General features: G+C 35.7%; 1 long non-coding RNA gene across 1 annotated transcript; it reads right to left on the bottom strand.

The window, feature by feature from the left end:
• Positions 1-4,554: 4,554 nt before the first annotated feature.
• Positions 4,555-7,235, bottom strand: LOC128247417 (uncharacterized). Its single transcript, XR_008263799.2, has 2 exons — positions 7,042-7,235; positions 4,555-6,496 (listed from the first exon to the last, which is right to left on the bottom strand). It is a non-coding gene; the product is annotated as an uncharacterized LOC128247417 (long non-coding RNA).
• Positions 7,236-21,863: the final 14,628 nt, after the last annotated feature.

The following is a 21,863-nucleotide window of genomic DNA, read 5'->3' as shown; positions in this document are numbered from 1 at the left end:
CCATCAGAGATCTGGAAGATTGGAGGTCCAGCATTGCATACCAAACTCCATGAGTTCTTTGTCTGCTGGTAGGAAAAGGGAACCTACTACAGGGCTCCATGAGGCAGACATCATCACTCTGTACTAGAACAAGGTGGGGACAAAAACTGGCAGTTAGAACTCATGGTAGACAACTCTGCTCTCCATTGTCAGAATCCATGCAAGAGAACTGAACAGACTACTCATGCTATCACAGGTCATTGTTGAAGGAAAGCTCCTTGGGAGTCAATGTAGATTCAGAGCTAACAGGAGTATGGTTGATATGGTACTTCTTATTTTTAGGTGTGTGTATAATTTATGATAAATATTTGTCAAAGACTATTTACAGGCAACTGCAAAAGAAATGTAAAGAGAGCAAAACAAGAAACTATATACAATGCTTATTAACTTCACCAAAATGCTTGAAAGTATGAGCAAGAAAAGTCTGTAGGTTTGTAGTAGATATAAAATGACTGGGATGTTTTCCCATGTTAAATTTCTCAGCAAGACCATTTCAGACACAACAACAAATTCTCAGAGCCTAATTCTAAATATCTATTGGAGTGACTTTATTATCAACATCAAAGTTCTCAAACATGTTGCATGTTATCAACATTGAGGCCATGTGGTGCTGGTCAGGATAGATTATCAGGATGGAGAGTTATTTCCATCCCACCCCCATAATTGTTCTGTATTGTGAACTTATTTGGCCACTATGACATAAAAGTACTAAAGAAGTGGTATAAGGACCCTCTGAAGGAATCTAATGCTGTCTAATCCTTGTTTGTGAGACCTGACTCCATGCCATTCACCAGTCTATTTCTTTGTTTGAGGATAAATGCAAGATTAGTCTCATCTTCAGCTTGTATTTCATGAGAAAAATTGGCATCAATTGGTGTTGATGGCCTCCGTACAATATGTTACACATTGCTAAATGTGCTGCATGCACATAATACAGTTGATATTAGGTTGAGGAAAAAGTTTGTGCACCATGTTTTGAAGAATAGTTATTGTTTTTGAATAAATTCTTACATAAAAAGATCATTATTTTAACACAGCACATGAACTTTTTTCTCAACCTGGTAATATTCAGTGAGACTTCCAAATTACATCATCACACCTGCACTATTAGCAATACAAGCCACTACCTGTTTTTACCAAGGAAAAAATTCATTTCCTTCAAATTTTCAACAGCAATTTCAGAAAGAAGGGCTCCAGAGAGTTTTACCATTCTTAAAGTCCAGGATATTCCATCACTTTTATGTGCATTGATATTTGAATACTGATGATTATTTTATTGTTTAGCAAGGTGTATTCATCTAAGGTTAAACTAAAACTTCATCCTGTATTTAGTTGACTGGTAATTTCAAAGCATACATGTTATTTCATTGTATTGCAAATGAACAAGCTCCATTACATATGGTGGATATTTTTTGTAAAGTATACCCTTTATCTCTCAAAGACTTTCTGATAAATTTGCTTTTTGTTAAGGGATTAACAGAGATACCAGCCAGCATGACAAGTTTTATTTATTGTTGATATAGGGCTTTCCTATAAGGTGTTATCCACCCCTGATTGGAACTCTCCCGTATGACATGTACGCATGCTCAGTGACTTGCTTTAACAGTTGCAATCAGCTGAATGCACATTGCCAGTGACATTTGACATAATTACCCACACTCTGTGGTCAGGATTCTTTTTTTGGTTTGATGTCTGTATCGAAGGGATTACCAGACACCGGACTCTACAGTGAGAGCAGCTTTCACTCATATCGTGGTATTCGATGATGTGTACGTGTCTGTCGTGGTAAAATATGCCACTCCTTAACTGTTGCTTTGCTTTCATCCGTAGCACGAGGTAATTATGTCATTATCTGTGAAATTCGGCAACTTACAAAGATCTTTAGATCAGGCAATACTTCACCGAGAGGAGATATAAGCTTCTGCTTATTCCTGTCTGAAGTATCGTCCGATACTTCAGACTTATCGTCCGATGAATTTACTTTGTTGACATTCTTCATCAACAGAATTTTTATTCCTTTCAACCTTTCAGTCAAGTCCGCCTTTCTTCCAGTAACATACTGTCCATATCATCTTAAATATTTCTTTAACTCAGGCACAGTAAGTACTTTGATAGCTGAATCATCAAGCTGCTTTATATCCATAAGACATAAAACAATAACAATGGCGTGGGTTAGCCTCCGGAAGTTTAATTATCTACATGGAGCGCCGCCTAGCCAAGGGAGATAACCTACTTATAGGAAAGCCCTATCAGCGGGGTAGCTATCATCATTGGTTTAATATTCAATTTTTTTCTCTCTATTCAATATTATAGACAAACTATAAGTTGACAGAAATATCACATATAGATAAAATTATTTTATTTTAGAGCTGAATTTATTATGAGAATTGAGAAGTTATTCTAATAAATATTACATAATGATTTGTCTTCTTTTCTTTTTCTCTATTACACATTCTTCGTTCTCTTCTTGTTTCTATTTTGGGGATTATTAAAACTGTGGGTGGAACATTATTATTAGTAAATTTGAATATCATTTTATAAACTGACATACTACCGTTTAAACATAATGCATTCAGTTTAAAAGTCATGCAAAAACGAAAAATAAATTTCGAGCTGTCACTCAAACAATTTAAGAAGAAATCTAATTCAAGGAGATAAAGTAACAAACCCTAAGCTTGTGAGAAAGTCTCTGCTTGATTGCTTGTCCTGCTAAAAGTAGTGCCCAAATCTCTCTCAAATCACATTCTACTTTCTTATATAAGAGCAAGAAACATCAGATAATGTAAATGTAGTCTTTCATGACTCTGATAAGATAGAACGATTGTAGGGTATAGTTGGTATACATTTGATCAGAGGTCTTCTCAATGATAATCAACTTGGAGCTAAACAGCAACAGCATGACCAAAGCTGGTCATGTCCTGCTGGTTCATACTTGAATTTATGTAATAATTGTTGTAGTTTAGCCCTAGTTGTTTCTGATTGAACTAATCTATGATGAAAAGCTATTCCAGATATTGAGTGCCCATTGATCACAAATTGATGGAGTGGAGAAAAATTGATTTAATTGATCTCAATGATTGACCAGTACTTATCTTACTGACTTTGGTGAATTAAAGGCAGAGTCAGCTTCAATGAGATTTGAATTCAGAACATAGAAAGATGCAACTTGATATAACATTTATGCCTTCCACCATTCCTCTACTACTAATAATAATGATTTATAGCTTTCTCACAAGGGCACAACTGATCCAAGCTCTTGGCTGGTATCTTATTTATTTATATATATGTATTCATGTAAAATGCACACTATTAATTATTTGCAAAGAAATACCAGAAAAATACCTTTTGTTTTGCATTATGATATATGATAAAAAGGTGGCAAGCTGGTTGAATTGTTAGCATGCTGGACAAAATGCTTAGCAGTATTTCATCTATCTTTGTATTTTGAGTTCAAATTCTGTCAAGGTCGACTTTGGTTTTGATCCTTTTGGGGTTAATGAAATAAGTATCAGTTAAGTACTGGGGTCAATGTAATTGATTAATCTCTACCCACCAAATTTCAGGCCTTGTGCCTTTAGTATAGAGAAAAAAGGAATTATGATGTATGTAAAAAAGGAATAAATCACATTTATTATACTTTCTATATAAAATACATTATAAAAAAAGTTCATAAACCCTAAAAAAAAAGTAATTTTGAAGTGACCCTTGAACTCTACTGCTGTTGGCTATGCTGTAAAAGTGTGCCTACTGCATAAAGTTAACATTGTGGATATCAAACAATCATGATTTTTCTAGAAAATTAATTTGATTTTGATAATGATGTGCTTAAATAAATTTACACTTAATTCTACTACTTGTTGACCCAAGAGAACAAATATTTAAACATGGATGTTTTAAAAGTACCTCAGAATTTTTTTATTATGTATTTATTTAAAAAAATGGTCTTTGGATTTTTATGCTTGGCACATCAGACACTCAGGATCTGGCAATTTTTTTTCTTAACTTTAAAAAAAAAAAAAATTTCACAAGATATATAATTAGATATAACATTAAAATCAGTAAATAAAATAAAATAAAATATTTTTATGTAAATTAGAGACATGGCTGTATGGTTAAGAAGCTTGCCCTGGAACCACATTGTTTCAGATTCATTCCTATTGCATGACACCTTGAGCAAGTATTTTCTACTATAGCCTTGTGGGGATAGTCAATTACATTGATCCCTGTGCTTCACTGGTACTTAATTACAGACCCCAAAAGGATAAAAAGCAAAGTTGACCTTGTTGGCATTTGTACTCAGAACGTAAAGCCAATCTCTTTCACAATTGCCACCAGTCAAAGGAAAATTGCCTTACCAGCCTGGTTAAAGGAGGTCAGTGGGGCAATAATAATAATAATAATAATAATAATAATGATAATAATAATAATAATAATAATAATAATAGTTACAATTGCTTTATTGGCCACAAGGACCACAAAAAATATTTTGGACAAAATAAAAACAAAACAAGTGGGTATTTGCATCATCATCATCTTTTAATGTCTGTTTTCCATGCTGGCATGGGCTGGGCAGTTCGATAGGAGCTGGCCAGCTAAAGAGCTGCTCAGACTCCATGTCTGTTTGGTTTCTATGGCTGGATGTCCTTCCCAATGCCAACACTTTACAGAGTGTACTGGGGGCATTTATGCAGCACTGGCATGGGTACTTTTATGAGGTACTGGCATGGGTGCTTTTTACATAGCACCAGCACCCACAAGCCTGAAAGATTCGTGGGTAGTGGTGTCATGTAAAAGTCACCTGTGTTGGTGCATATAATGTGTAAACAATAACAATTAATATTAAAACAAAACTCCTCAATAATGGTGAATACCACCCAGAGGTAACCAAAGATCTCCACAGATCCAGGATCACTATGGTTGCCAAAGGAATCACTGGGTAGCACCCCTCTCCTCTTCATTTACTCCATCCAACAGGTGCCAGCTTAGAGTAGGCACACTCATTCCTGTTATCCTTGCTACATCCACCTACTTTTCAACAAATTTACTGAGGGGTAAATTTCAAAAGGAGCTTAAAAAAAGTTGGTAAGATCTTGGCTGAAAAGGGAAGTGTCTGTCTCCAATCCTTTCAATCTTATCTACAATACAATCTCTTTTGCCATAACCAGCAGATAGAGGAAAACTGCTTATCTTTCCTAGCCAGAGGAAGGTGGCAGGATGATCTCAATGGAGTTGGCTGATAGCTGAATCTGTCTGATATGTGATAGCATAATGTTACAAGTCTGCAATGCTTGGACACTGTACAAGCACATGCAAAATGGTTTTGTCACTGTGTGTATCTCAAGCAGTCAGCAGAAGGCACTACCACACCTGAGCTGCTAATGCCCTTCACCAAGTAGTACTGCCAGTCTAGGGATTTCTAGAAATTATCCATAGGCCATGGACCAAAATCCTCTAGAACAAGTTAGTTAGTTCATTCTTGTTGACACCCAGAATCTCCCTAAGGATGTTGCTCTTGCCTGCCATTAATTCCCTATGGATCACCATAATATGGCTTCCTCTGACTGCATTGCTCAATTTGTAGAAGGCTGTGGTACCAGGTACTCTGCCTCAGTATATGCTTAATCCAGGACTGCATCTCAGTCAAAGATATGAGCTGTGGAAAAATGAGCCTGACAATGAGCAACAACAACCTTAGTGCATATCTGTGCATCATTAGCCATGGCATGCCTAGCCCTCCACGTAGTGGATGTTGACAGTAAATAGACTGTCTGAACAGAAGAACCCATACCTTCCACAGAAAGTCGAAAAACAAGTTCTCCAGTCTAGTCAGCCATGAAGTAGGGAAAGGCACAACAGTCAAGTGGTAGTAGATAAGGATTGAAACATAGGTATTCACTACCTCTACCTGACTCTTCAGGGATAGTTTCATTTTGCCCCATTTAAAAGTGAGATTGGCCTCTCTGCTATTTTCTTTCTTTTCAAGTGGTAATGGTTTCTGTGAAAGAATTTTGACAGAAACAGTAGGCCACTGAAATTTTGTATTGTCTATCTACATCAGTGACTCTCAAGCAGTGTGCTCAGTGGACTTGTGTATCAAGGTGTCTGACGGATTTAAAAAAAATATATTTTAAGGTTTTACAAAATCAACTCTAAATGCTAGATCATCTTGAAAAACGAGCAATTCATGATTTAGTCACATACAAAATATGCTTAATCAAATCAGGTAAACAACAGTTTTTTTGTTTATTTTTACAAATTTCTCTTTCAAACCGTTTTTATAAAATCTTTTTTTCTTAGTATACTGGGTACCACAAAATCAAAAAAGATATTGAGAATAACTGATTGACATGTTTAAGTTCAAATATTACTTGTGTTCACTTGGGTTTTCATCAATTTGAATGCAATTAAATAAGTGTACCAGGAATATATTGTGGGTTGTTCATTTGATTCTTTACATCTAACAAAAAAAAAAAAAAATTGGTATTGTGCCAAAGGAAAAAAAATCAATAACGGTTTCTTAAACAAATAAATAAAAACTCAATTATATCGAAGCTGAATAATGCATTAAAATGTCTGAGCTATTTTCTAAAGTCTAATAGCAAATATTTATTCCATAGCATATATGAAAATATTTTAATATTAAGCTTGATAATAGGGTATTTATAGCAGCGACAAATAAAAGTATCAACAGTCAGACGGAAAACAAAAGTCTGTATTGTTTATGAGATAAAAATAAAATAAATGGATAATCTATAATTCTGTAGTTGCTTAAATATTTCTACAAGATACATTTGAACATTTTATATTCATATATTTTATTAAATTACAAATCTTTAATTTTTTTTACATATGGATACTTTCAATAATTTATTTCTTGTTCATTTTGAATGGTGGTATGAATGTCTGTATTATGACCCCCAGGTCTGCAGAAATACTTTAAATCAGTACTCTAACTCCACAAAAACAATCGTTCATTGATTATACAATATTCCTGTTACTTACAATAAAAAAACTGAGATGTATCAATTGGTATAATAACCACCCACAATTAAGTTGGTGTGTTGACCAAGGGTACAGGACTGTGCCATTGACAGGATACGAACCCTTCCCTTTTCCATCGATCGGTGATTTAAACATTCTGTCAATTCTATCCGCAACAACTACTCATTTACAATTTGTAAACGCTTCGTGTTTATGCAAGTTATATTCAAGAAAGATAATCAGGTACTGACGATAAGAGTTATTTCCCTTATTTCAAGTACCAAATTAAGAGTGAAGAAAAGAAAGTGAAAAATCAGGCGTAAATGAAAGGATTTCAGCAGCTTATCATCGCATATCACGGGAAATATCAAAATAAATTTACAATAAAAATTAAAGACTGGCGTTTTAATATTTTCCTTGCCGTGCTTTGTTTATTTAAGAGGTGAAATTCGACGCTTTGTTAACATTGCCTCTAATTCGTTTCCTGTTGCCTTTATTCTGTATAAACAAGAATAATGAATGAAAGAATGAATTATTACAAAAACGATAAGGCTGCTGCCGATAATACGAAATACTTCAATAATAATAATTGATAAAGATCTTTCTAAAACAAGGATAGCTATTGCAAACTCAAATGCAAATGCTTTTATTCATCTCAAAGCTCTTAACTGTTTATATTAATCAATTAACTAATTTAAAAGAGGTTCTATCCATTCTTATTGCAGGTGGTTTTTAGACAATGAATTTCACTCACATCATTCTCATCATAGAAATTCTACTGTAAGCATCACAAAATGTTAGCAGGCTTGGTCATTAAATCATTGTTGGTAGTACACAGTATTTGGCTGACCCTGGACTGGCTTGTGTGGGTGGTACATAAAAGACACCATTTCGAGCGTGGCCGTTGCCAGTATCGCCTGACTGGCCTTCGTGCAGGTGACACGTAAAAGCACCTACTACACTCTCTGAGTGGTTGGCGTTAGGAAGGGCATCCAGCTGTAGAAACTCTGCCAAATTTAGACTGGAGCCTGATGTTGCCACCCAGTTTCACCAGTCCTCAGTCAAATCGTCCAACCCGTGCTAGCATGGAAAGCGGACGTTAAACGATGATGATGATGATGATTAATATTTATATAAGTTGCCAAATTTTTTAAATTACATTTGCATTAACGTATTTACAATAATTATTTGAATGAAATTGCATATGTGAGAAGGTGAATGTGACTGTTAAAAGTCATTATTACATAAAATATTTTGGTTATATGAAAATCAATCATGGTTATTAAAAACAGAATAAGTAGAATGAGTGAGAACAGCTTATCAATAACTGAGTAACAGATTTCTGCACAGCACCTGAGGTTGTTCTGTTTGTGAGCTTAACATCCCATTTTTATAACAGTTTTTATAACAGTTAGTCAAGCTTCTAGAACCTTCAATAGAACAATTTGACAGGAAAATTCACAAAACTTACTTTGCTTATTTGGTTACATACCAGCTAATCTGATTGGTTGAACCATGTTCATGGAGATGTTAATGCTTTATATGGTAACACAGTTAATTTTTTCTAGCTGGTTTTGCTTTTTATGTCAGTATAGCCAGGTCATGGTCTTAAACTGGAGAATTTGTGTCAGCTGATTCAAAACTCAGTAGAATCTTTGTTTCACAACCTTATATTTATTGAATGATAAAAGCAACTGCATCATGGAAGAGCCATTCCAGCCATTTAATAACACATAAAGCTGTTAAATCCACTTTAAGTCCATTTCATGAGACATGAACATTTTCATTATACACCTGTAACCTGGTCACTGATAAAATTCATGTATAAACTTTGGTAACATTCATAATACTCTCTTTACTCTTTACTCTTTTACTTGTTTCAGTCATTTGACTGCGGCCATGCTGGAGCACCGCCTTTAGTCGAGCAAATCGACCCCGGGACTTATTCTTTGTAAGCCTAGTACTTATTCTATCAGTCTATTTTGCCGAACCACTAAGTGATGGGGACATAAACACACCAGCATCAGTTGTCAAGCAATGCTAAGGGGACAAACACAGACACACACACACATATATATATATACATATATATGACGGGCTTCTTTCAGTTTCTGTCTACCAAATCCACTCACAAGGCTTTGGTCGGCCCGAGGCTATAGTAGAAGACACTTGCCCAAGGTGCCACGCAGTGGGACTGAACCCGGAACCATGTGGTTGGTAAGCAAGCTAGATCCTGTTTTTGTTTTTATCCCAGTTTAACTCCAATATCTGCTCCTTGGGCATTATTAATACCATTCACTTGGCTACAAGCATTTGGATCAGATCACTATTTATCTCTCTACCAATATATTCTCATGCATATATTGAACTGTGGAAACTGAAGCTGAATAGCAATCACATCAATCACCTCAATCTGGAGAGGGGTAGAAAAGTCATGCATTAACCCCACCTAACTTATATAAGACTATCTCAGAGAAGGGTTAATAAATAACATACGAATGGAAGTTGTTGACATCAACATTGCTATTATCATCGTTGGCGTTACCATCATCACAATCACCGTTTTAGCCATTGCTCTCATTATACTAACTTCTGTTTTTCCTTGCTTCCAGGTAAAGTAATATTTCCTCTGGACCTTTGAACACAAAAGACACAATCAATGGTAAGACATGCTTAATGGCAGATTGTTAATAAACAACATCACTTATACGATGGTTGTGCTCATTTAACTATTAGTAAGGCAATGTCAAGTCAAGAAGACATGATTCCCCATCCCCCCACAGACACATACATACACACATGTGCTCGCATGCGCATGCATGCACACACACACATGCGCACACACACACACACACATATACACACATACAAACACACACAAACACACACACACACACACACACATGCATGCACACAACTAATATGAGCTTCTTTCAGTTTCTGCTTATCAAATCCATTCACTAGGCTTTGGCTGACCTGAGGCTATAGAAGTAGACATTTACCTTTGGTGCTTTGCTGTAGGACTGAATCTGAAAACCACATGGCTGCAAAGCAAAGTTCTTAACCATATAATGTGTGTATGTGTGTGTATTTATGTTTATATGTATGTTTATGTGTGTGTATGTTTGTCTTTGTGTTTGTGTTTGTCTCCATCGCCACTTGACAACCAGTGTTGGTGTGTTTACATCCCTCTGTAATTTTGTGGTTCAGCAAAAGAGGCCAATAGAATATGTACCAGACTTAAAAAAGTAAGTACTAGGGTCTATTCATTTGACTAAAATTCCTCAAGGCAATGCTCCAGCATGGCTGCAGTCAAATGGTTGAAACAAAATAAAAAAAGATTAAAAAATAGTGATTTTATGAACTGAATTTAACTGAGGCCAAGCCAACTCTTAGAATATTTTGTATGACAATGGTTATGTCTATTGTCTTAGCTATTCCGAAACTATGTATTTATTAGCAGAAGAATTTCTGAGAATAAGTGAAATGGCAAACTAGTTGAAGTTTTCAGTAAAATTAATTAAAAGTTCCTGAACAGAATAACTATAGCAATCAAAAACTGAGTCCCATATGCGTTTTCTCAGTTCAAACATCATCATGATCATCATTTAACATCCACTTTTCCATTCTTGCATGGGTCAGATGGAATTTCTGGAGGATACTACTACTTGCATGACAATAACACCCACTTACAACTATCATGTGATGTCAAGACAAGGAGACAGTAACACACACACACACACACACACACACACACACACACACACATGCATGGCTATGTGGTTAAGAAGGTTGCTTTGCAGCCGTGTGGTTTTGGGTTCAGTTTTCGGTTCAGTTTCACTGCTCAGCACTTTGGGCAAGTGTCTTCTGCTGTAGCCCTGGGCCGATCAATGCCTGTGAATGAATTTAGGAGATAGAAACTACCATGTATGTATCTATCCATATACAAATGTGGAAGCCTACCGTGTATATATCTATCCAGTGTATGTATTTTTGTATTTGTTCCTCACCCAACGATTTCAGGCATGTGTGTGTGTGGGAGTGGGTGGTCATTTAGTTGATTATATCAACCCCAGCACTTGACTGGTATTTTACTTTATTGTTGTCTTTCAAAGTTCAACATAGTGGCTGAACGTTTTGTGTATGTGCTAATGATTCTGCCAGTTTTCCATTTTAATAATAATAATAACAATCTTTTCGACTTAAAGCACAAGGCCTGAAGCTTGGGGGAATGGGGTATAGTTGATTACATCGACCCCAGTACTCAACTGGAACTTATTTTATTGACCCTGAAAAGATAAAAGGCAAAGTTGACCATGGCAGAATTTGAACTCACATCATGCAGACGGAAATAATAGTAATATTAATAATAATGAGTGCCTTATATACAGTGCTCAGTTACACTACAACTCATTGGAAAATGGTGAACGAGGGGTCAGAAGGTGGCAGTAAGTCAAGTAAAGAAAGACAACAATAAAAGCCAAAAGTACATGCACACTACATAGGATATAATAACAGAGTAATCCAAACTGGAAGTAAGCTGAGTTTAAGTTGAAAATCAGCTTAAGAATTCTAAATTGAGAAAAATCTAATGAAATCAATAACATTTTTCCAGAAAATAAAGTCATGTTTTTAAAAACAGTTTTGTAACTTGGTCTCCATAGAAGAGTATCTAAAATTTGTGTCTCAATAATTCCTACTGCTTATCCAAGGGAAAGGCTAAGGCTGATACACCTTGGCACCAGTGACATCACAACTCATTTCTGCAGATGAGTGAGCTGGAACAATGTGAAATAAAGTGTCTTGCTCAAGAATGCAATACACAGCCTGGTCCAGGAATCAAACTCACTACCTCATGATTGTGAGCCTGACACTCAACCACTGAGCCATGCGCCTTCACATTTATATTAACAGCATCAAAACTATGTTTAAATAATTGGTATTATTTAAATGAGTGATGAAAAGTGGCAAGCAGGTAGAATCATTAGAACGTGGGTAAAAATGCTCTGCATTTGAGTTCGTTATACATTCTAAGTTCAAATTCATTTGAGATTAACTTTGCCTTTCTTCCTTTCAGGGTTAAAATATAGTACTAACTGGAGGGTGTGGGTAGGGTCAATGTAATTGATTGACCTTTCACAGAATTTAAGCCTTGTACATTTGAAATAATTAAGCAGTGAATTAGTAGAGAGTTAGAGTTTGGGATGTGGTTAGAGTGTTTGCCTCACAATTATGAGGCAGTGAGTTTGATTCCTTGACTGAGCTGTGTGTTGTGTTCTTGAGCAAGACATTTTATTTCACATTGTTTCAGTTCACTGATATGTAGAAACAAGTTCTGACGTCACTGGCACCAAGCTGTATCAGCCTTTGCCTTTCTCTTGGATAATATCAGTGGTGTGGAGAGAGGAGACTGGTAAGCATGGGCGACTGCTGGTCTGCCATAAATAACATTGCCCAGACTTGTGCCTTGGAGGGTAACTTTCTAGGTGCAATCCCATGGTCAGTCATGAATGAAAGGGTCTTTTGTTCTTAACGCTTTGGATAGAATGCTTTGTACTATTTTTTCTGACTACTCTCATTCTGAGTTCAATTTCCACTGAAGTCAGCTTTGCCCCTTTCCTCCTGATAATATATCCGTACAAGGTAATGATTTGTCAGATGGTATGCCTTATATTTGTCTATCTGGCTTTTTGTATTCTGATGGTAATACAACTGTAGCTGAGTGGCTGAGAAGCTTGCTTCTCAACCATTTGAACTTTGGGCAAGCATCCTATAGAACAGCCCTGAGCCAACCCAAAACTTTTGAGTGGATTTAGTTGACAGAAACTGAAAGAAGCCTGTCCTATGTATGTGTGTGTGTGAACTGGTGTCTTCCTATCCTGACAACATGTGATTATTGTGAGTGTCACTGTCATACAGGTACTGTTCTTCATTCTCTTTTGGAAAACATGTCTGGCCATGAAGAAACAGTATCTTGCTTAGAAACAGGTGAGGATTAGCATTTGGCCATAGAACAATCTGCTTCAACAAATTTCATCTAACCAACGCAAGCATAGAAAAGGGAACAGTTACATGATGATGATGATGATGATAATGACGACGACGAATACAATGATGATAACTACGATGTGGTTGTGGTGTGTGATGTCTTTTGATCTGTGGATGCACTTGGCCATATTACTAGAAGTTCATAATCTTAATTTATGTGGTCAGTTCTAGATATGATGTACACTGGGGAGGTATTCTTTCATGATTTAAAACCTTAGTTTCAAAGTATCTTGCTGAAGTTCTTATATTTCTCCTTCTTCAAGTATCTTACAGAATATGCTATTATAAATGTAAAGAAATAACTAATGTATCATTTCAAAAGAAGTTTCAGTCAAGTCTTAGTCTGTAAAAAAGAAACGGTATATATACTGCATCTATGTTTAGTTAATTTAAATGAATTCTGTGGGGGAAAATAATAATAAGAATCTTTGCAGTGATCAACTAAAATACTCTTTAAATCAGATACTTTTAAAAGTTTAAGAAAGATTGCATATTAAATATGAAAATATTATTAGGGCTATGACTAAACTATGTTGTCAAAGACAACAAAAAAAATTTGGTAGAAAATGTGGAAGAAGAAATGTCATCAAATCAATTTTAACATTAAAGGAATGCAACATTAAAGAAACTTGTAATTACAGAATCACCTTAGAGAGAACATGAGCCTAAACTTAAGACACTTCATGTACCTTCAATCTTCTTTAGAAAAAAGGAAAAAAACCTATAAACTAATGACAGGTAAAGTTAACCTCATCAAACACAAATTCTATCAGCCATCAACAATAGACCCTTTACACAAATTATTTAAGAAGTGAAGCAACAAACTTTAGATACAACTCATTTATAAATTAACTGAGGACAGTTACAAGGCAAGTAAGACATAGATTAGAGATTGACCTACACACAACATCTCTCAGTTGTTGTGAAAACTCTAAAATGTTAATGTTATCAATTGTAGTAGTGTTGATGGTCTGGTGTTTATTGTCGGTATAGTCAAAACAATTATCTTCATTGAAGATGATGGTTGCAAAACTTTCACCGTAGATAACCAAGATAAGCAGCATTATACTTATTCATGAGATGATAATAAGGAATCTTGGTAAAACTAGTTGATATTCATTGTGCAGTAGAATGTGTGATGGTAGAATATGAAAAACACTTTTGAAGGTGGAGAATGAGCAAAATGATAAGTAATGGAGAATGAAATTTGAACACCACAGTGACAGTAATGTCTGTCCTAGTTTTAACTTTTAAGTGATCAACTGATAATTAAAAGAAACAGCTAGATGTTACATTCTTTATGTTTTGAGAAATACTTTGCCAAAACTGAATGGAAAGGCTTGTAAATATCTGGACAGGTTGACCTAGTTACTTACAATCTTAGATTTTAAATGATGAAAGAATTCCATTCTGGAAAACATCGTCTCTGGTACAAACCATTCAATTAAATTATAACTGGGAATGTCTACTAACATAACCAAAAACACCTATAAACCAAAAGATAGACCAAAAGGAATCACAGGAGAGAGATTGGGCTGCCATCTCTAACAGGTCAGACAATCATATAAAGGTATCCTCATTGATTTGATAGTTCTCATGTTGTTGCTGATTTGCTCCAGGTCAGATGTGGCTGAGCAGACCTTTGATCAAAGGTATTTCAGTTATGATCACCCCTTTTCTCTAGGACTATGTTATTTAGTCTTTTCCTCTTCTTTGAAGAGTGTAAAATGTAAATTTGAGGGTAATTTGGCTGCTACTTTCTTTAACCAGTTGAGCTTCTACTAAGAAGCTGCCTGCTGTTAATTATAGTTAGATATATGCGAGTATGTAGAGGGAACGACTATATTTTGGTCTGTGACACAATGAAGACACAATTGACAGGATAGAAATTAAGGATGCTGTAAGAAATGACTAGGTAAAAATATTAAGAGATACCTACTGTATAATAGTAATGAGAGAGCTAACCTACTTCATATAATGAGCTTGGAAATTAAAATTAAAATTATACTCTTAATGATGAAAACTCACATTATCAAAGTGACTAACTCTGGGTAAAAATAGACAAGAGGAGACACCCCTCAAATTTTACTAAATAAAAATTAATTAAATTATGGCATGTAGTGGGTGAGTGAGTGTGATCATTACTAGTATAATGACAAAGGCAGCAAACTGGCAGAGTCATTAGCACATTAGGCAAAATGCATAACGCCATTTCCTTTACCTTTATGCTCGAAGTTAAAATTCTGCTGAGGTCAGCTTTGCTTTTCATCCTTTTGGAGTTGATAAAATTAGTACCAGTTGAGTACTAGAGTTGATGTAATTGACTAACCCTTTCCCCGCAAATTTCAGCCTTTAACACAGTGATTCCCAAACTTTTTTGGACTGTCAACCCCTTGACACCCAGGCCACATTCCTAGTGCCCCCAGTCAAACTAAACCATCACAAACAAAGACCTATTTCTGAAGCAAATTTAAAACAACTGTATTTAACAAATAAAACTTAATTTAATGAACCCATTATTTTGTTGTTTTCACATAAATTGCTACCCCATTATCACCCCACTTTTCTTCAATGCCCCCTTGGAACTTTTCACTGCCCCTAGAGGGGCAATATTGCCCACTTTGGGAACCACTGCTTTAACAGAAAGGATTATTAGTATGACAACTCTAGTTATGTTTTGGTCTTAGAAAGCTCCACACGGTGAGCTGGCAGAGTTGTTAGCATGCTGGGCAAAATGCTTAGTGGCATTTCATCTGTCTTTATTTTCTGAGTTCAAATTCTGCCAAGGTCGACTTTGCCTTTCATCCTTTTGGGTCATTGAAATAAGTACCAGTTGAACACTGTCGGGGGTGATGTAATCAACTTACTTCTTCCCCCAGAGTTTCAAGTTTTATACCTATAGCAGAAAGGATTATTATTATTACTATTGAACTGTGAAGAGCTTGTAAGCTCAAGCTTACTTCAAAAGAAATATTGTGGAGGTGAATAGTATATGGGATTAGTCTCTTCTTGAAGGATCAAACACAGCCAATATATGTTTTTGGTACTAGCTTGTTACAAAGAACACTGATATCTGATGAGATTTTTGATAAACAAAATATTTATTCTTTCTTTGGTTGATGTGGTTGTAGCAGCAGTCAAAAAGTTAGTTGCTGGTCCTTGTGTTGCTGTCACTGATCATTCATTGTGGCTAGCTGCTTGCTATGCTACTGACTTCCAATGCCTTTCATCTTCTTGACTGTTCATTGCTTTTGTATTGTCAGCTTGGGTCAGCTGCTGTCTGCCCTCTCCATTGGTTGTCTCCTATGGTGTCTGTCAAAGTAGCTAAGGTGTGCTGAATTTATAGAGATGGATAAGCTCAGAGAGAAAGACACCATAAGATGAAATTGTTGTTGGAGCCAGATTTAGGTGAAGTCTTGATCGATCAGATATTTTTGATCATATGGGTAATATTCTAGTGAATCACAACGTTAGATATAGCGATCTGATTGCCGAATATTCCAGTCACAAGTTGATGAAATTGAAAGAAAATTTAAAGAATTTCATACCTTATTGAAAATAAGCAAAATCAATGACCATCAGTTGTCTCTCTCTCACTCTTTCTCCCATTCTCTCTCTCTGTCTCTCTCCCTGTGTCTCTCTCTCTGTGTCTCTCTCCCTGTGTCTCTCTCTCTCTGTGTCTCTCTGTCTCTGTCTCTCTCTCTCTGTCTCTCTCTCTCTGTCTCTCTGTCTCTGTCTCTGTCTCTCTGTCTCTCTGTCTCTGTCTCTCTGTCTCTGTCTCTCTCTGTCTCTGTCTCTCTCTCTGTCTCTGTCTCTCTCTCTCTGTCTCTCTGTCTCTGTCTCTGTCTCTCTCTCTGTCTCTCTCTCTGTCTCTCTCTCTCTGTCTCTCTCTGACTCTCTCTCTGTCTCTGTCACTCTCTCTGTCTCTCTCTGTCTCTCTCTGTCTCTCTCCCTCTGTCTCTCTCTGACTCTCTCTCTGTCTCTGTCACTCTCTCTGTCTCTCTCTGTCTCTCTCTGTCTCTCTCCCTCTGTCTCTCTCTGTCTCTCTCTCTCTGTCTCTGTCTCTGTCTCTCTGTCTCTCTCTCTCTCTCTGTCCCTCTGTCTCTGTCTCTGTCTCTCTCTGTCTCTGTCTCTCTCTCTGTCTCTCTGTCTGTCTCTCTCTCTCTCTCTCATACACATGCAAACAAGAGAGAATTAATGAAAGTTTTAAAAAGTTTAAGGAAATATAGAATATAATGAATATACTTAATATCATAAACCCCACATGCACATGTACATATGTACGCTTACACACACACACACACACACACACACACACACACAGACACACACACACACACACACACAAATATGCATATAGAGACAGATAGATAAAAAGAGAGAGAGAGAGAGAATAGAAAATAACTAATGAATGTAAAATGTGAAACTGTAGAATGTTTACATTCAGCTCCATTAATTGAAAAACAGAAGATATAAAGTGTCCATAAAGTAGTAAATATCTTAAAAGCTATCTAAGACATTTTACAAACCTGAAAGGAAACATCAACCCTTGAGCTGATGATAATCTTTTGAGAAGAAGAAAAAACAAAAAAAAAAAAAGAGACATAGGTGCAGGCGAGGCAGTGTGTTAAGAAGCTTGCTTCCCAACCACATGGTTCTGGATTTAGTCCCACTGTATGGCACCTTGGGTAAGTGTTTTCTATAGCCTTGGGTTGATTGAAGCCTTGTGAGCGGATTTGGTAGATGGAAACTGAAAGAAGCCCAAGGTATATATATATATATATATATATATATATATATATATATGGCGTTAGGAAGGGCATCCAGTTGTAGAAACTCTGCCAAATCAGATTGGAGCCTGGTGTAGTCATCTGGTTTCACCAGTCCTCAGTCAAATCGTCCAACCCATGCTAGCATGGAAAGCGGATGTTAAACAACGATGATGATGATGATGTCACGTCTGGCTGTACAGCCTTTTTGTTTGTTTATTTCACCACTTCGTTTTCCTGTCTTGTTTTCCGTCCGCCACTACCCTCCACGAAAACAATTTAATTTGTGTTCGTGGGAAGAACCATTTTAACGATGCGTACTGCCTTAATTCTTCGAAACGCCGGAGTTTTAATGGTGGCAACTGATGAAGGGGATGTTTCTATGTGGCCTGCTTGTTTGTTGCACCTTGTTTACCATTTTGTCCTTGTTCTTTTGCCACGTCATGTACCCAGTTATGTATCTATATGTACATGTAGATGAACGTATATACATACATGTACATATATATACATACACTCATATATTGTTTATGTAGTTCTTTGACTGCTATTTCTAAATTTTCAGTATGTTGGAGAAGCAACTCAATGCTAATCCCTGTATATTTATGATGATAAATGGTTTTACCGATAAAGGTTTTTTCATACTGAACTACTTGGCAAAATTGTTAATTATTAATTCTATTATTAATTGACGATTCCCTGCCCTTATTCTTGTATATATCTATATATATAAAAATGAGAATGTGTGTCTGTCTGTCTGTCTGTCTGTCTGTCTGTCTGTCTGTCTGTCTGTCTGTGTGAATCCCTAAAACTCGAGAACTACACAACCAATTTCATTCAAATTTTACAGATGCCTTACTTAGGGTTCCAGTTGTGTTTTAGTCAAAAAACATTTTAACTTCTTGCTGAGTTCGAGCCCACAGCAACATAATATCTCCTCCACTATTTAAGTATTACGTGTCAAAAGTAAAACAAAAACACTCATGTCAAATACTTTCACTTTAAAAATGAAACTATTCTACTAACTGAAACAATCACATTTCGATACTGTAATGACAGATACTTTCAGAGAGAGAGAGAGAAAGAGAGAAAGAGAGATGTATATGTATACATATAGGTGTATATGTATACATATAGATGTATGTGTACACGTTATTCCACTAACTGAAACAATCACATTTCGATACTGTAATGACAGATACTTTCAGAGAGAGAGAAAGAGAGAAAGAGAGAAAGAGAGAGAAAGAGATGTATATGTACACGTATATGCATAGATATATATATATAGATATAGATCTATATGCATACATGTATATGTATACACATGTGTAGATGTATATATATATATATATATAGATGTACATGTAATATGTACACATATATACATATATATACATGCATACAGATATCTATACATATATACACCCATCACACACAAACACATGTACACAAACACACACATTAGTCATTTGTTTTCTTATCCAAAACTACGTCAAAAGTACTGAACGGATCTTTATGAAATTTGGAAATTATATTCTATGTATAACGGCCATAACTCCCATGAAAATTCATATATTTTTGATGTTGATGAAATTTTAACCCTAACATAACAGATGAGCATTATTTGTAATTCAACGGTACAACAGTGTAAGACTACCCTTTCAGATATACTTTCATTGTGATTTCTGCAATGTGGTGCATAAATTGTCAAGTAAATGAGACGCATCTTTGCCTCCACTGATTCACTTGCAAAGTGTTGAGTAAAATTATTTCGTTGCAGACATCCTTTGGGTCTTTTTATTATCACTACGACACACATAGTCCCCAGTTGGTAACATTGATTTCAAGGCCCTCCTAAATGAGAGACTGGCATTCCACTTAATGTCTATGTTCCATGCTGGCATGGATTAGAGAGTTATTAATGTAGAAATATGGTATCATAGCTACTAACAGTTGAGGGTTGCATAGTCTAGACGGTGTTTTTAGATTTCATTATTCTCTTTAACCCGGGCAAAGCCGGGTATTTCTGCTAGTATATATATATATATATATCTGTGTATGTCTTTCTATGTGTTTGTTCCCCCACCACTTGGCAACCAGTGTTGATGTGTTTACATCCCCTTAACTTCATGTTTTGGCAAAAGAGACTGATAAAATAAGTACCGGTTATAACAAAAAAACAAAAAAACAAATAACTACTGGGGTCAATTTGTTCAACTAAAACCCTTCAAGGCTGTGTCCCAGCATGGCCACAGTCAAATGATTGAAACAGGTAAAAGATAAAAGATAGATCTTAAAGAGAGACAGAGAGACAAGGAGAGAGATAAAGATGTATGTATGGATATGTTTCAGCTCGTTTGATGTATTTAATATTTTTCTTTCAATTTATAATCCTATTGAGAAGAAAATACATTTGGATGGAGAATTTCAAAGTGACATGTCGAGGTAATGTTAAGATTTATATTGATGTGTGTAATGTGCTGTTTGAAAGAATATGGATTGAAATCTGAAAGATGGATATATTTTGGTTGAGAGGAATTGAGAGAATTCTGGAAACTGGGAAACTAGAATTTGCAAAGTGTTGGTTGTGGTGGAGTGATGAGATGGAACTTGACAGAAATCTTAACAGTGAGTATTATGATATACTAATGTCAGATAGAATAGAATGGCTTAAAGAAAATAAGGCTTTGAGATTTTGAAATGTTTACTAGCAGGAGAGGAACAGTTCTATTTTGGATGAAAGTAAATAATTTGAGTAGTTGATTGAAAAAAAGAAGGGCTACACCTAGAGATTTGCTGAAGATGCTGGCAGCTAGGGTAATATTACAAGGAGTACCATGCCATATGCTTGTGATCTTCTAAATGAGTAAATAATATATCAAATAAACATCATATCCCTTGTTTAATGAATTGTAATGATAATCTATCCTTGCATCTGCCGTTTTTATACATTGTCAAAAATTAAAAGAAAACAATATCCTTGTAAGGGTATCAGAATACAACAATATTAAGGAGGACCCTAGCTACAACATTTGTTTTTTTTTACTTGTTTCAATCATTAAATTGGGGCCATGCTGGGGTACTGACTCAAAGGGCTTTGTTAAACAAATTGACCTCAGTAATTATATTTTTAAGCCTGGTACTTCAATGAGTCTCATTTGCTGAATCACTTTGTTACAGGGACAGAAACAGACCAACACCCATTGTCAAGTGGTGATGGTGGATAAACACAATACAACACACACACACATATACACACACATACACACACACATGTATGTATGTATGTATATATATGTCTATATGTGTATACACACACACACACACACACACATATATATGCAACAGGCTTTTTCCAGTTTCCATTCACCAAATTCACTATAGTAGAGAACAGTTGCTGAAGGTGCAGTACAGTGAGACTGAATCCGCAGTACAGTGAGACTGAATCCAAGCCCACATGGTTTGGAAGCAAGCTTCTTTGCCACACAGCCACACCTGGGCCTGCACATCTGTTTTACATAGAAAGAAAAACTTTTGTTCAATCCTTTTTGAAGAAAATGAAATAAAATGGAACGTTTTTTGGTAGGTAGCTGGGTGGTTGATATTTTTTGGTAGGTGGGTGGGTGATTGATGTTTTTCCTGTCACTAACTGTTCACATGTAGCATAAGAGTGGAACCTAATACCAGTGATGTAAACTGAAGCAAGCAGAGTTATGTACCTTGAGCTAAGAGCAATGGTGCAACAATATCAAAGTTTGAATTTATGTTTTTGAAGACAGTAGCTCATTATCATCTTAGCCTTACAGTCATCGAATTTCTAAAAATATAATAAATTACACTTAATAATTGTTGAATAATATTTGTATTAATTCCCAACCACAATGATAAAAAAAAAAATTTAAGGAAAAATAAGTAACTTTTATTTTCTTTTTAACAATGCTATAACATTGCCTGTGGAATTTAACAAGAATCTGGTTAAGAACAACAAGTGATTTGTGCAAAAGAACAAATATTTGAAATCTTTGG

This window comes from Octopus bimaculoides, chromosome 3, assembly GCF_046866305.1.
Source record: "Octopus bimaculoides isolate indiv1 chromosome 3, ASM4686630v1, whole genome shotgun sequence".
Lineage (NCBI taxonomy): Eukaryota > Metazoa > Mollusca > Cephalopoda > Octopoda > Octopodidae > Octopus > Octopus bimaculoides.
This window is presented reverse-complemented; position numbering and strand designations above follow the sequence as displayed.